The 17074-nt window shown below is 32.2% G+C and overlaps 1 protein-coding gene across 2 annotated transcripts in view; it reads left to right on the top strand.

Annotated features, from left to right (window-relative positions):
* LOC126884827 (aminopeptidase N-like) overlaps positions 1–17074 on the top strand; it is a 71852-nt gene that overhangs the window by 6458 nt on the left and 48320 nt on the right. The gene's annotated exons all lie outside the window — the stretch shown is intronic.

A 17074-nucleotide genomic window follows, 5' to 3' on the forward strand; every position in this document is an offset into this window, starting at 1 on the left:
ATCTCTTTAAAGTTAATGATGACATTGTCAAGTAGAATGACGTTCTAAGTAATGTTTACATATCCATACCAGTGTGAATTTTACTACACGAAATTTGTCGTGTAAAGACAAAAAAGTAGGGATAGCCGTAAAATATTTGCGAATTATGTACCGATGCGCGATGGCCTTAAAAAGTTGTCTGTGTACTTTGTACGCACGTAAGAAGTTATACTTCTATTATATATTTAATCTATTATATAATTTAATATACTTAACAATTTATTTGTATTTTATTTAAATATTAAACTAACTTTCTTACCTACCACTTTCAAAAAATGTTTATTAAAACAATACCAAAAATGAAAAAATGAATCGTCCGGGATTTGAACCTGGGACCTCTCGATCTCTAGTCCAATGCTCTACCAACCAAGCTATCAAGCCCCGTATAGGTGACGTCTCGGATATATTTACACATCACGGTGACAAATAGATCAAGTGAAGTATAAAAATGTTATAATAGATATTTTATTATCTTACTGCCGAGGAAGACAAATCCAAAGTCACAAAAATTATAATAAATAATACATTTACTAAAAACACTAATATAAACAATTTTAATGACATTTGCGCTGATACATACATAACTTGAAAGATTAGCAACGAACTACGTGTGCGCGTGCGCCCAGAAAAATAAAATTTCACTCTCAGTCGTAAAGAAGTATAAGTTCAAAAAAACGTTTTTCCAAAATGATATTGCAATAATTAAAATACTTTTCTTCATTTTTTAAAATAATAAAACATCTTTTTCATAATCTACTCATAGAATTACTGGATCTATGAATTATTGTACGAGTATAATATAGTATTTTTACTACAAAAGCGATATTACGTAGGTCAAAATTTATGACGTAAGAGAACTGTCAAAACATTAGATTGTGACTTTGATTATTGCCATGTTTAATATAAACATGGCAATAATGAAAAGTCACATTCTAATGTTTTGACAGTTCTCTTACGTCAAAAATTTTGACCTACGTAATATCGCTTTTGTAGTAAAAATACTATATTCTTTTTCTCATGATCATCTTTCAGTGCGTCACAGTTTTTCGATTTCTTTCTAACGTATTCAATTGTATATGACAGAAAAAAAGGCACGTCGGTGATTACTTCTATAGTGTGTCCCACTTTGACTTTACAGTACAGGTTCTTATGACCAACAGTGATGCCAAATTTTATCAGAAACAGGTTTTAAGCAAATATACTTTTTTCTATTGGGACCGTGCAAGTTCGGCAAAGCGACCTCTATTTCTACGCTCTGTACTTTTATTCGCACTTTTAATTATATTGGCCAATTATATTAGTCCTGGTTGCTGGATAATTGTCAAGGCCATAGTCCAAAAAAATAATAATAAGAAAAAATAAGATGCAGGTTATGCTATGCAAACGTAAACAATTGTATGTAGTAAATAAAATTAGTTATTAAAATGCAGTACTGCAAGCAAAATACAATTAATTAAATTTACCTTTATATAATAATTGCATATCATATCAATATTGTGGAGCAATATATAATTTTTCTGCTTCAATGACAGAAGGTATGAAATATACGTCAATTTGACAATTTCAATTAGGCATTCCAATGAAACGTCAAACATGGCCGGGTGTGGGCAAAATCTAACCTTACATCGAGATTAATTTGTAAAGAAAATCCTGTTTGGTTGTTTTTTTATGTTAATTGTGTAGGGAAATCTGCGAAATTGTGGTAACAAATTAAATATGAAGTGGTTTATCGCCTACAGAACTGAATTATCCCATATTAGTTACCAGTTTGTGTCAATAACTACTATGGGATAATTCAGTTATGAAGGCGATAAACTAGTTTATATTTATTTGCTATCACAATTTCGGTGCACAATTAACAATAAAAAACAAAACCAAACAGGACATTCTTTACAAAAACTGATGTAAACCCGATATTATTAAATTTTTGCCCACTGCCGGCCATATTATATCACGTGATTTGGAATGGTCAATTGACAATATGAATTATTTAAGATAGTTGCAATATTCTCCGCGACTCGCGCACGGTCGTTTCTCATTTCCCTTCCAAGTACTTGCACACCGCGAATAGGATAACTTAGGAATTAATATTATTGACATTTTGTGGCTGTCAGGGGTTCTAAAACATTTTTTTTTTCAAAAAATAACTGAATTAACTAAGAATTAATGAACTTCAACGAATCAAATGAACTAACTAAAATTAATTTTAAGTTTAAAATTTATACTAAATTTTAATGAGGGTGTAAACACATTAAAATGACATTAATTTCAGGTTGGAAATCAGTCAGTAAGAATAACAATAAACTGCAATTAGGATCCAAATTTTCCAAATAATAATTAATAATTTAGGTGAACTGACCATCAACAATTACAATTTATTTATTCTCAACTGTAGGACAATATAAAACTTTACTTAAACTTGACTGACAATCTATTTTATATTTTTCTTGACATTACTTCAGAACTGTCTATACTGTCAATACATAAATTAAAAACCATAGAACAACATCCACTTTTAATGTTGGATATTCTAACATTCTTAACTAAAAAAAGTTATTACGCATATCGATTATAAAATTGCTGATTACTTTTCGAAAATGACTATCACTCACAAAAAACAATGAAACATATTGTTTTACTACAATGCTATTGACTGTAACGGGTTAGTTTTAATTTAACATTTTTAGGGTCCTACATTTTTAGGACCCCGGTAATGTTCGATTGAAAATTCATTTGAAGAAAATCGGCACCGCCGCGCTAAAAACTCCCATAAGGATTGCATTGACATATGTTCGTGTACTGTAAAGTCAAGGTGGGACAGACATTAGTTCTGTGATTATTCTAGTTGTCGATAGACGGCGCCATAATTAAAAAAAAAAAATTTTTTAATTAGATAATAATATTACAAATATAATTTGTATAATTTATAAGACTATACAAATCAAAGAAAATACCATTTTATAAATGCAAGAAACACATTTGATTTGTTTTTATTCTAAATTGAAAATAAAATGTGACAACTGTCAGATTTAACTAAAATGTCATGTTAGAATAAATGTCATAAATGTGTATTATCACGGACTTACCCTTTTTCCTATCATTTGTGACGCACTAAAAAATTATCATGAAAAGGACAATACCTATATTATTTTCTGACTTTTCTGATTTGTCGTTGAAAAAAAAATAATTGTTTGGAATAAATAAATAAAATAATATTTTTTTTTATATTTAGCTAATGCCTCGACAACTAATGGCCATTGGCATGGTAGGTACGGTAATTTTGAACAGTTAGGTACCTAGTGTCATGTGTAGTGTGTGTGTTGAGTAAGTGTCTTGTTACTTTGCAAAGTCGACGTCAGTGTCTTTGCAAAGAGACGCTAATTGTATCCGAACGTCTGCGGTCCCTCCGGTAAAATAATAATTATTTCTCCAACCGCTTTGAAATTTTGAGACTCAAAGCATTCTATGTAATATGAAGATTCTGTTCATTTTTAAAAAAGTTCGTTAAAAAAAACGAATTTAGATATTTTGATTTTATTATTTCCACTGAAATCGTTTTCAAAATACAAAACATTAATAAATTAAACAAATTTTTCTTTTGTTGCTTGGTAAAAAAATCCTCTAATAAATTTAATCTGACTTTCATATAGACATAGACAATTCAGACATTTAACTAGGCAGACATAGAAGACGTTAACATTTTTTTGCGTTGTTTTGACCTTTCGTTAATATTTCTTTTTTTTCTCGATCTATTTTTGCAAGCACTTACGATCTGCCCGTTTCTTTTTAATTGCATCATTTTTCACTTGATTACATTGTCATAATTCTTTCCTGCTCTTCATTTTCTTCTTCTCAGAAGTTGCTTGTGTGAAGAATGTGTCTAAAGCCACAACACCTCATAATAAATAAAAGTAAAGGAGCGTGTCTAATAATATTCGTAAACGTTTGTTATCAATAATAATTCAATCAGTTTATTCGCCTTCATTGAATCATAGATCTGCGTTACATAAGTTATTTTTGTATATAATAATAGGTGTAAAGTGTATACACAAAGTGTTAATGGTATCAATACCATACAATAACTAGGAAGCCGTAAGGAAGACGGAAGCAAGACAAGTGTGTAAGTAGTTATATAGACTTAATTGAATAATATACGTAGGTAACTACACGAGCTATTTTGTACAATACAATATATTATCATTAGCGTAGCAGAAGGGCAATGGGAACAGTTTCCGCTAGGCAAATTGAGCAGTAAATTTTATTTCTGACGGCAATGAAAGAGGTAAATAAATTTGTTAAGAATCAAAATTTGGTTCTGGGAATGATTTAGGTTTTAAAAGACTAAGTTTTCAATCTAATGGCATGTAAAACAACATAATGTTACTCCACATCCCATCAGACTGAAAACAATGGGAACCTCCTCTGGTTACACCTCCGAGGCTTCTACAATTTGCAAGTCATAACGGATGCTGAGATTAAGGAAGATAAGGGAATTTTACAATTTATAATTCACGTCCCATCTGCTCAGAACTTTACCGCTCTGTACATGTATGTATATTTCGCGAGATATTCGATCGTCCCTCGACTTTTGGCACACCCTATATAATAATTATTATAAATATCTATTATTTAGTCTTTAAACATCTATTTTTATGTAAAATCGTCCAATAAACACGATGGTTTAACTATTTTCCGATAATTATTGTAGTTTTTGAGAAAATTGCAAAAAATCTGTATTTTCCGATTTTTCCGGATTTCTCGGCATTTTCTCGGAAAACTAATTTCAGATTCGGATTCCTGAGTGTCGAAAGCACAGATGCAAAAGGTTTTCGTCTTCTCTGCCAATTTTGAGCAGTTGAGAATATTCCAATGGACTAGTGTCTCGAATTTTTTTATTTATAACAAGTTGACTTTTTTACGGTGCCAGTAATCTTCCATTGAATTGATCTGGTGCATTTTGGTTTTTCCTAACGAGACAAGTTGAAAGAACTACTAATACGTACAAAAATAGCTTTCTATAAAAAGACATTTTTATTTGTTTTACACATTTTGGAATCCCATAATAATATGTAAATCTGAACGAAAAATCAACAGGGAGTGGTTATGGTAGGGGAGCCCAAGCGCGGATTTTTGCAGTTACTCGAGCGCGTCATATTATCATATGGGGAGAAACCTGGTACCCTGCAGATGTACCTCTACCATATATTGGCTCTTAACACAGGGGAGTTCGTTAAGGGGGGCACGAAAAAAAATATATCCTTAAAAAAGTCGAAATTGTCAGATTAAGATAAGGTAAGCTAAGTACATGCAAAAGAGTGTATATTTCAAAAATCTGACGATTTGAACCGGGCGTAAGGAAATGGGCGAGTCTCAAAGTTTCACAAGAAAAAAGCGAATATTTCGCTAAATGAATGACAGATCAAAATACTAAAAAATATGGGCTCAATATTTTTCAAAAATCTATCGAATGATACCAAACACGACTTCCCGCACGGAGAGGGGTGGGGGTAAATTTAATATTTTAAATACGAATCCCGCAGTATTTCTCGATATGAACATCAGATCGAAAAACTGTAAAATACACTTATTCAATATTTTTAAAAAATCTATCGAATGGCACCAAACACGACCCCCCACGGAGGTGGGGTGGGAGGTTACTTTAAAATCTTAAATAGAAGCCCTCATTTTTGTTGCAGATTTGGATTTTCCTTGTAAAAATAAGCAAATTTTATTCGAGCCATTTTGAGAATTGTGGATACATAGCGCTATAATCGGAAAAAACGGTATATCGTGATACCATAGCAAAATTATAGAAACGGTCTAATATCTCGAGAAATATACTTCCAAATAAAAACTAAAAAACACGTGTTTAATATTTTTCAAAAATCTATAGAATGACACCAAACAGGATTTTTCATTCCACACTCTGGAGGTGGGGTGAGAGTTAACTTTAAAATCTTAAATAGGAACCCCCGTTTTTTCTTGCAGATTGAGTTTCCTCCTCAAAAAATAAGTAACATTTATTCGAACTTTTTTAGAATTGTTGACGGATGGCGCTATATTCGGAAAATGCGATTTATTCGCGCCATCTATCAACGATTCTAAAAATGTTTGGAATATGTGTGCCTTATTTTTCATAAGGATTCTAAATCTGCAAAAATAAAGGGGGCTCGTTTTTAAAATTTTTAAAGTAATAACTTGGTTCGACACATACTCATGGTTAGTCTGCTCGCCAAAGTTGAAGGGAAGGCTTTGCAAGCATTGTATTCTTTTCAAACGGGTTTTAAAGAGAGGTGCAACTTTTGAGGTACCCATGACATTTCCATTTAAAAACTTGGTCTAGTGTTTAAATGTATGAATAATTTCTCACAACAGGGTTCAAACTAGGTTTTTTAGGTGGTTTAAACTACAGTAGACTCCCTCTATAGCGAGAACTGAAATGGTGGATTAATTATCTCGTTATAAGCGGATCTCGTTATATCAAACAATAATAATATTGAAATGTTTTGATGCCTCTTACGTAGTTTATTAGATGTCGATGGTCAACCTGAACAGTGAACAATATGAGACTTCGCCGCCATAAATTGTAAATTTCCTTTAGTATTCAATATCGGTCGATAAACAGGCAGATGTTTATTACAGGTGGCCGAGTTTATTACGGCACTGGCCTCGATAATAAGACAGATGTTGGGCATTTCTATGTACAGGTAGTTGGGGCATTTATTTATTTATGACCATTACAACGCTAAAAACAGGTAAAAACAAGTATTCTTCGATTTAAATTTTCCTTGTTATAACCAAATATGCCTCGTTATAGAGCGTTATAGTTCAATAGGAATTTCATGGGACACCTAATGTACCTCGTTATAAGCGAAACCTCGTTATATCCGTGTTCGTTATAGAGAGCGTCTACTGTATATATTGTCATCCGAAATATACAAAATGTAATGTGCAACATCTTCACGTTTGGCCCCCCCCTAAAAATTTTTATATGGGCGCCCTTGCCACTGAAATGGAAAACTTTACTTAACTTTTTTTGGTTTTAGGACCTACTATTCACAACCCAATAGGTCCCCAAAGCGCTCGAGTGACTGCACATTTAGTATACTTTGCTCCCCTACTATTAGACAAACGAATGAAATAATATATTATGTAAAAAATACAGTCCGGTGTGTATAACTAACTGTATTAACTTGTCTTTAAATATTTGTGTAATTTGTATGTTTTAACTAATGAATAATTCAGTAGATAAATACCGTATAAAAATTTGGAAGCTATAAATTTACATAATATATATTTTAATCGGTGTAGACATTCCATGGACAATTTATGCCATTTTGCGTTTGACTAGAAATGGAAATATGTAGCTCGAACTAGTTGGAAAATTTAATATTGAACCCGGGTTGCATTTGAAGTTCAAAGGAGCCTGAATGCAAAACTAGCATAGACGCCCTTAGGTTTTTTTTTAATTAGTCTTTTGTATAATGAAGTAATGAAGTAAAAGACAGACGTAGGTACTCTCAATTATTTATTGTAACTTCCGACGACCGGTTTCGCTCTCTACAGTATGCAGGGCATCTTCAGGTCGCAATTTTTACAGAATGGATCGATTTGCTTGAAAATTTGAGAATAAGTAGTGGATAGTCCAAGGATCAAAATCTATATGATGCCGAAAGGCGCTTTTACCATGGGGGGTGGTTGCCACCCCATCTCGGGGGTGGAAATTTTTTATTATATTTTGACCGCAAAAGTTGGTTACAACATTCATTCTAATCAAAAAACGTTCAATACATCTTTTATGAAATTAATACTTTTCGATTTATTCGCTATCGAAAGTGTTAGTTTTATATCGAAAAAATCAATGTTGTTAAGGCTATGGGTACATAATTCGCAAATATTTTACGTGTATCCCTACTTTTTCTGTCTTTACACGGCAAATTACGTGTAGTAAAATTCACACTGGTATGGATATGTAAACATTACTAGAACGTCATTCTACTTGAAAATGTCATCATTAATTTAAAGAGATGGGTTTTGTGTGTTCTTGGATAACTGTTATTTTTATAATTGCAAATTATTAATTCAGTTAATAAATGTGATAATTTTTTCACTAACTATGTATTCAGTGATTGTAATAATTTATTTGTACAACAAAGACTAATACTCAATCGAGAAAAGAGGAAAAGTGTTAAAGTGATTTTTAATAATATATTGTTATGGAACGCTTACAATTTTGAACATCTTTAACAACAAAATACTTGGATCACAGAATATATTATCCTGATGTATTCTCTGCTTGGATCTTCCACAAATCATACACAATAAATAACTTTTTATTAAGTTCACGTCTTAAATCAATTATTTATCAAATACACTATATATCAATAATATTTAATCAATAACTCAACATATTCCCGATGCAGTGTCAAATATTTAAAATTGTCAGTGTCTGACTGACAATATATGCTGACAGTATTATATTCGGCTGAGTGCTTTGTAAGACAAAGATAGATTTGGAAAATATTACCACGGCATTGTGTTCATTTTTTTCGAATCCTGAAAAAACCAATAAATATTTTTGAAAAATTTAAACGCAGAATGAAAGACTAAATTATTACCGAGGGCCGAAAGTTCCTTAGAATAAATAAAAAGTTTATTTTGAATGATATATTTGAAATTAAAAATCACACTAAATTTTCTCTTAGTTTTTCACCCCTGTAACTTATTAAAATAAACATTATAGAAGTTCTCAGGGACTTTCGGCCCTCGCTAATAACGTAATCTTTCATTCTGCGTTTAAATTTTTCAAAAATACTTATTAGTTTTCTCAGGATTCGAAAAAAATTAATCCCCATTTGAATAGCATTGCAGCCGAAAATACGTACCAATCCTCTTAATAAGTTTTCTGCTAATAACTCTAAAAGTTTTCGTTTTAACAAAACAACTTTACTTAACAAAAATGTACCTTTTGAAAAAATAAACAAAACCGTTTCTTTTAATTTTCTTTAAGACCAATAGTAGTCGAGCTATACATTATTATATATTAGCTCTTCTTCGTCAAATGCTAAATACTGTAGTTTCAAAGTCAAAAGACGGGAAAACAATGCATTTTTTGAGGATAACTTGTTTAAACTAATTTAAAGCATTTTAAAATATCTATCTTCAGAAATAAAAACAAAGTCTCTAGCTCAAAAATTAAGTGACGTATATTGAAAAGAATGTTAGTCCCTATTTTCTTCAGCGAAAAAATGATCGGAAGCAATCTCCTAATCACCACCCTAATTAAAATTAGTCATTAGTCTTATTTGGTCTTCTTTATTTATGTATTATTAATAGGTTCTAGAAGTTTGACCGGCTTAGAATAATTAGTTAAAAAAAATTTAAAAGCTAATAACGAATTTTCGTAGTTTGGTAAAAATGCCGATTTCTTCAGAATAGAAAGATTAGCGTCAGAGATATGAAAAAAATTTTAAATATGAAATTGTAGGTTATTTAATTCCCAAGAACTTGGTTTAAAAAATTTTTTCTAGGGCAAAAATTGAGTGAATTGTAAATGACTATATTATCAAAAAACATTGATTTTTTCGATAAAAAACTAACACTTTCGATAGCGAATAAATCGAAAACTATTAAAAATGTCTAGAACATTTTTTGCTTAGAATGAATGTTTTCATCAAATTTTGCGGTCAAAATATAATAAAAAATTTCCACCCCCGGGATGGGGTGGCAACCACCCCCATGGTAAAAGCGCCTTTCGGCATCATATAGATTTTAATCCTTGGACTATCCACTACTTATTCTCAAATTTTCAAGCAAATCGATCCATTCTTTAAAAATTGCGAGGTGAAAAGCTTTGGTTCCTGGACTATCATTAACCTCGTCGTTATCGAAAAATGCTACGAATATCATAGGTAGACAATATTGAAGTTCTTGATAACGTTAGTAAGAAGGAAGAAATAATACAGACAAACAATAGGCGGAAGCTTGAAAATTTCGGTCATATAGTAGGAGGTCCTGGTTATAGTCTGCTGAGTTTGAATTATAGAAGGTAAAATAAAAGGTAAAAGAGATATAGGAAGAAGACGAACTTCCTAGTTACGAAATCTAAGGGAATGGTTTAGTCTGAACTTTAACGAACTATTTAGAGCTGCTGTAGGTAAAATAAGAATTGCAATATTGATATCTAATCTAACCTTCGATAAAAGATGGAACCTGATGAAAAATAATTATCTAGTCAAAGACCTCCTTTTTTTAACATACCACCTTCTATCGTCAAATGCAATACTAGGACAACTATGCAAACACCTCGCAGTACTAGGAATATAGTTATCTAGGAGATCAATGGACTACTATAAAATCAGTAAAAGGTCTTCCTCAAGGAGGAGTCTTATCATCTCCACTGTGATTCATAGTGATTGAGGATCTTTTAACAAAGCTTAAAAGGGAAAGTTTTACTTTATTATTACCAAATGGCCGTTTCATGTAAGCCTCTTATCTAACATTACTCCTAGATAGTTGACCTTATTCGCCTATTTGACGGTTTACTCATACAGAGTGGACATCCAGATGTTTTCTAGGTTACGTCTACCCTAGTACCCTATTAAGGATGTTTAGTGTTATTTGGAGTGTGCTGGATAGAACATAACTATATATTTTACTTTTGCCATAGTTACTAAATCATCCGCGTAGGGCTGAACTTCTACCCCTCTTGCGTCAGGTAGCGAAGTCAAGTTATCCACCTGGAGGAGGGGAGAAAGTACTCTCCCTTTAGGGCAATCCTTAGCTGTTTTGGCTAAAATATCCTGTCCTTGAACGTCTGTTAAAATCAATCTATTTTCCAGTATTGCTTTGATCCAGTTGAATACGGTAGCGTATATACCTTATGATGCTTCTTCTTCTTGATATGCCTATCAGTGACGAATCGTTAACCCCCTCTTGCGTCAGGTAGCGAAATCAAGTCATACACCTGGAGGAGGGGAGAAAGAAATCTCCCTTACGGGTAATCCTTAGCTGTTTTGGCTAAAATATCCTGTCCTTGAACATCTGTTAAAATCAATTTATTTTACAGTATTGCTTATTTGATCCGGTTAAATACGGTAGCGGATATACCTTATGACACTTCTTCTTCTTGATATGCCTATCCGTGATGAATGTTGGCGATCATCATGGCAATCTTCACTTTATCTGCAGCAACGCGGAAAAGCTGCACATATGTTGTGTTGAACCAGGTTCTGAGGTTCTTTAACCAGGATGTTCTTCCTCTTCCTGAACCTCGCTTTCCAAATATTTTTTCTTGCATATCTTGTCTTGTAGGAGGGCATATATATCTGGATTCATTTCGCATACTGTGTCCAAAGTATTCCAACTTTCGAGATTTGATGGTGGTTAGTACCTCTCGGTTTTTCCCCATTCTTCTAAGGACCTCTTCATTTGTGACCCGACCAGTCCATGAGATTTTAAAAATTCTCCGATATAGCCACTCTCAAATGCTTCCAATTTTTGGCACATATCTTCGTTTAAGGTCCAGGATTCAACACCATAAAAAAGGACAGAGAAGACGTAGCATCTCAGCATTCTTACTTTTATACCAAGAGAAAGGTTGTGGCTGCAACATGGCTATGATGTTGCTATAAAGATAATTTGTCAAACCTTAACCTAAAAGCTAATTTAAACAAACATACACAGCATTTGATCGATTAATGTTCCCTAGCATAATGTAGCATTTGGATGATTACAAACAGTATTCAAATCAAACTTACCAAATACTTTAAAGGCAAAACAAACACCTTCGACCAGTACGTAGTGCCAGTTCTGACATATGAAACTGAAACATGGGCGTTCAACAACAGCATAGTCCACAAACTTCAAGTAACCCAGAGAGTTTTGGAACGGAGAATGCTCAAAATTAAGCTCAGCGATTGCAAATCCAAGGAAGAAATAAGAAGACCGTCAAAAGTAACAGATGTGATCCAAAAGATTGGCATATTACAATGGAACCAGGCAGGACACGTAGGAAGAATGGAAGGCAACCGTTGGATGAAGCGAATTGTTGAATGTCGACCAAGAGCAAGAGAAATAAAGGCAGACCTCAAACCAGATGGACCGATGACATCAAGCGAATGGCTGAGCACGAATTAAACAGAAATTAATGGACGCACCTAAGACCTAAGGGAGGCTTACATCTGACGATGGATGGAATAGCTGTTTTTGATGATGATGATAATGATGATGATGATGGTAACCCTAAAGATTTTTGTTAGGATGCAATTGTGGGGTAATCCCATATACCTAGTCATAATATTTAATTCTATATAATTCCATGAACTATTTATTAGGTAGTAAAATTATTTCACAATTTTACGTTCTATTATATTCTGCCGGAAACTCTTTTATATTATAATATAATATACTCTTCATAATGTATCGATTGCCAGTGGAAATTAAATATATTAGGCCTCGATCCCGCGTACCAAAAAAAGTTAATTAATAGCAAGATAATATTTTGTTAACAGCTTAACGGTGTTTAGTCGGACAAACTTTGATGTATGGGAATACTGGAACAGGGGAAGTTTTAATTGTGGAACGTGATTTGAATTGTGGAACGTATCATCCTGACAAGTTTATGATTGTGAAAACCAGCAGGTTGTTTTTAAGTTTATTCCAGGGGCGGCTTTACCTATTGTGCAGGATGTGCGGTGCACACGAGCGCCGGGATTACTTTGTTTTTCAACAAAAAATATGCTTTAAAACGATTAATGAAAAATCACATTGGATTCTACTACACCTTTGGATATTTTAAATTACTTGTATATAAATAAATTACTTTTAGTGTTCCCAAATTTGTTCACTGCTCTTAGAATTTACCTCACATTGCCAGTGACAGTAGTGCACAGTGAAAGATCATTTTCTAAATTACATAAACAGAATTAAAAATTATCTAAGGTCACATTGTCTCAAAGTCGATTGACATTACTAGTAAGTACCTATTGAACATGAAATAAAAATTGAAGTAAGTGATATTATTCAAGATTTTGCCAATGCAAAAGCACGAAAAGTAATAATTTGTTAATAAATTATTATTTTTTTAAATAATCACAACGTTGTTGTTCTTTTTATTCATCTAATCAATTCCTTCCTAAAAGTACTATTTACTCGTGTACTCAAACCTGTCAAATTTTCTCAACCAATTTTTAACCTTACCTTATAGATAAAAAAGTTCATTTCTAATTAAACATTTTTAACAGATTTGGGTAGGTTGTTCTGACGCCGTGAATACCTATTGGCTCCCGGCATCATTTAATATTGCAATATTTGCATCTGGATTTTTGTTTACATTATAAGCGTACCTAATACCCTATGTACTAGTACTAGGTAGGTACCTATTCGACTATTCCTGTTTGACTGCGCGTCCACCAAAGGGCGCCAGGGCATCGACTGCACACGGGCGCTACATGGGCTAGAGCCGCCTCTGGTTTATTCAATAGCAAACTTTATATTATAATATATGAAAAAATGCTTGTCCGACAAATATGTTGGACATTTTAAAAAGTCCGACACGTAGAACAGGTCAAATAACAGGAATTATGTTGGTGGTAAAAATAGCTGATTTTTGAATGAGATTTTAATAAAAATGTAACAAATCAATTGGAAGTTCTGTCCGACAAAATACATGGGACGTTTTCTTAGTCTGACGTTCGAAACCTGTAACTTGTTCCACAATTAAAACTTCCTTTCTTCCAGTATTCCCATACATCAAAGTTTGTCCGACTAGACACCGTTAAGCTATTAACAAATTGTCAGCTTGCTATTAATAAACTTACTTTATAACTTACTTACTTAATACCTTACTACCTTACTTAATAAACTTTTTTTGATACGCAGGATCCTGACCTATATGATATTGCGTAATAAATACCGCAGAAAATCCATTAATATAATACCACAACCGAACATTTTTAGTGCATCTGGATGAAGTAATAATCATATTCATTATTTAGAGATATTGATAGTTAAAATCAATATAATTTATTACAGGTGGTAAATGATTTTTATTATATCATAAAAACAAAATGGTAGGAGTAGAGAAATATAATATGGTACAGTTAGAACCGTGGATCTTTAGTCGGTGGTTGTGTCATTACTTAAAGCATATGGAATAAGTCGATGTAGAGTGGTCCCTAAGAAAGTCTCAACCACGTCATGTGTCAAAGCTTGAGCTCAATAGCATTATCAACAAATTGTTTTTGGGTCTTGGCCTGCTCCCAAAGAAGTCGCTACTTCCTTGGATTCCTAGGAAGTTTCCTCCATCTTCTGACCCTTAGGATCTTCTTCCACATCATCAATCCATCTTATATGCGATCGTCTTCTACTTCTTCTGTCCTCTGGGTTTGAGAATATCAATTTCTTCGTGTAGGTACTCATTATCTGAGTCACTTCACGTTTTCTGTTCATATTCACTCTTTTTAAGTCGATGAATACACTTTTTCTCTCTTCTGAGGTGTCTATAATATTTTTTCTCAGTTTGCAACCTGCTTCAAAAGTTATTTGATATGCTGCGTTTTTGCCGTTTGTTGCCATCTCACAATCATTATTGAGCCACTCTCTTTTCCACCCTGCTTTTACCCAATATTTTATTCAATATAATAATTCGTATTGTTGTCCATAGCTGGTTAATAGCTTCTTCTACAATTTCTGTTCTTATTTTATCTTTTATTTGCTCTCTGTATACATTTAGTGGAGTCACTGAAGGTGGATATGAGCTATTACCTCCGATTTCGTTGAACCTCCATTGATTTGCATGAAAATTGGTGAGTGGTTAAGGATATCTCAAGGAACAAAGGTGACATGGTGCCAACTTGCGCTTTTACCCTGGGGGTGGATGCCACCCCTTCTCGGGGGTGAAAATTATTTTATTAAAAATAATCCCATAATTCGATAGAGGGGCAAATTTCAAGTAAAATTTGTTATATAAAGTTATTAAAATAAATCAAAACTTTTTGAGTTATTAAAGATCAAATATTTTAATTTTTCTTGAGAAAAATGCATGTTTTTAACTAATTTTTCATTTTTAACTATTTAGAATGGGAAATAAGCCACAATATTATTAAAAAAATGATTTTTATTAACGTTTCGACGCCCAAATCGGGTGCCGTTGTCAAAATACAAAATACTATTGACAACGGCACCCGATTTGGGCGTCGAAACGTTAATAAAAATCATTTTTTAATAATATTGTGGCTTATTTCCCATTCTAAATAGTTAAAATTGTAAAAATGCCACAAGAAAATAGCTTCAGAACAACATTAATTTTTCATCACAAACTCAAAAAGTGTAAGTTTTTACAAAAAAGTTATTATTATCAAAAACTCTAAGTATTCAAGCTGAAATAACGGGAAACTGATGCATTTTATAACATAAACATTTGTCAAAGTACTTAAAAATATCTATTAAATGAGCTGCCGAACATGTTGATAGCGTTAAAATTTATGCTCCAAAATTTTTTCAAAATTAATCTTTTAAAAATTTTTCCAAAAAATGTTATTGTTTTTTTTTTAATAACTGTGTTCGTATTTACGATATCAGGTTCATCTAAAAACTGTTTGAAAGTTAATTCCAAGTGCTATTTAAACACGTTGAACCTAATCTTTTAAACTCCTTACTTTTTTAAAAATAAAAGGTTAAATGACCCCGGTTGCATGGTTCCCACAGCAAAATTTAAGATTTAAACGTTTCTATCTAGGTTATTTTTTACGCTATAAAAATAGTAAAACAGGTAAAATATTTGGCAAAGAAAAAACTAAAATTGGGTTATATATTATTTTTTTACGTATATTGAGTATTTTTGGAGTCATTATCAAAAGAATATGAGAATTACAATAATTTTAAAAATTATGATTTTTTTAAATTATATGTTTTTTTCAAAAATATGCATTCTAAATCGGGGAAAATTATCGAAAACATTACTTTTGCTAATATAAAGAAGTTTTTGTAAGGATTACTATAATTTTTAATTTTTGTGGAAATGGCGTATGTTTTATTTTTCACTTTTTCCTAAAAAATTCGAAACGGTTCTTTTATTTTCATTATAACTTGCTTAATTTTGACGCAATTACCTTGTTCTGAAGTTCATTTGATAGGTATTCCGAAATACTTTGGCAAATGTTTAGCAGGAATATTTTATACATTGCATCGTTTTCCCATTATTTAAGCTTGAATACTTAGATTTGAGTACTCGTCGAAAAAAATACACATTCAATTGCCAATAACTCACTTTGAACTAACATTAATTTAGTTCTTTGTATGCGGAATGTATTCAATTTTTTATTATCTTCAATTTCATTAATAATAACTTTTTTGTAAAAGCTCATAGTATTTAATTTATACGTGAAAAACCGATTTAAAACATGCATTTTTTTACGAAAAAATAAAATCTTTGGTCTTTAATAACTCAAAAAGTGTTGATTTATTTTATTAACTTTATATAACAAATTTTGCTTATAATTTGTCCCTCTATTGACTTATGGTATTATTAAAAAAAATAATTTTCACCCCCGAGAAGGGGTGGCATCAAGCGCAAGTTGGCATCATATCACCTTTGTTCCTTGAGGTATCCTCTAACTACTCACCAATTTTCATGAAAATCGATGAAGGTTCAACGAAATCGGAGGTGAAAACCTTCAGTGACTGGACTAATTTGCTATATCCAGATCTTTTAGTCTGTGAATATTTATTTTTTCTTTTCTTTTTTCGATTTCCCTTTTTTTATTCAATATTCTTTCTTTAAACCATGATTTAACCAAATAGTGATCTATGTTTGCTCCCCTGAAATACCTTCCATTTAAAACATTGGACACCCTGTACAAAATCTGCTCTTTTAATTATGTCCTTCTTCTTCTTACTCTCTTTCTTGGCTTGCATACTTGTGCATCTGCCAGTACATTAATTATATGTTTTTAATTTTTGAAGTATCACACTCTTCTTCTAAATTTTATATTTTCAATATATGCCAAATATGACAGACATCAAGTACTCCAGG

Source organism: Diabrotica virgifera, chromosome 5 (genome assembly GCF_917563875.1).
Source record: "Diabrotica virgifera virgifera chromosome 5, PGI_DIABVI_V3a".
Classification (NCBI taxonomy): Eukaryota; Metazoa; Arthropoda; class Insecta; order Coleoptera; family Chrysomelidae; genus Diabrotica; species Diabrotica virgifera.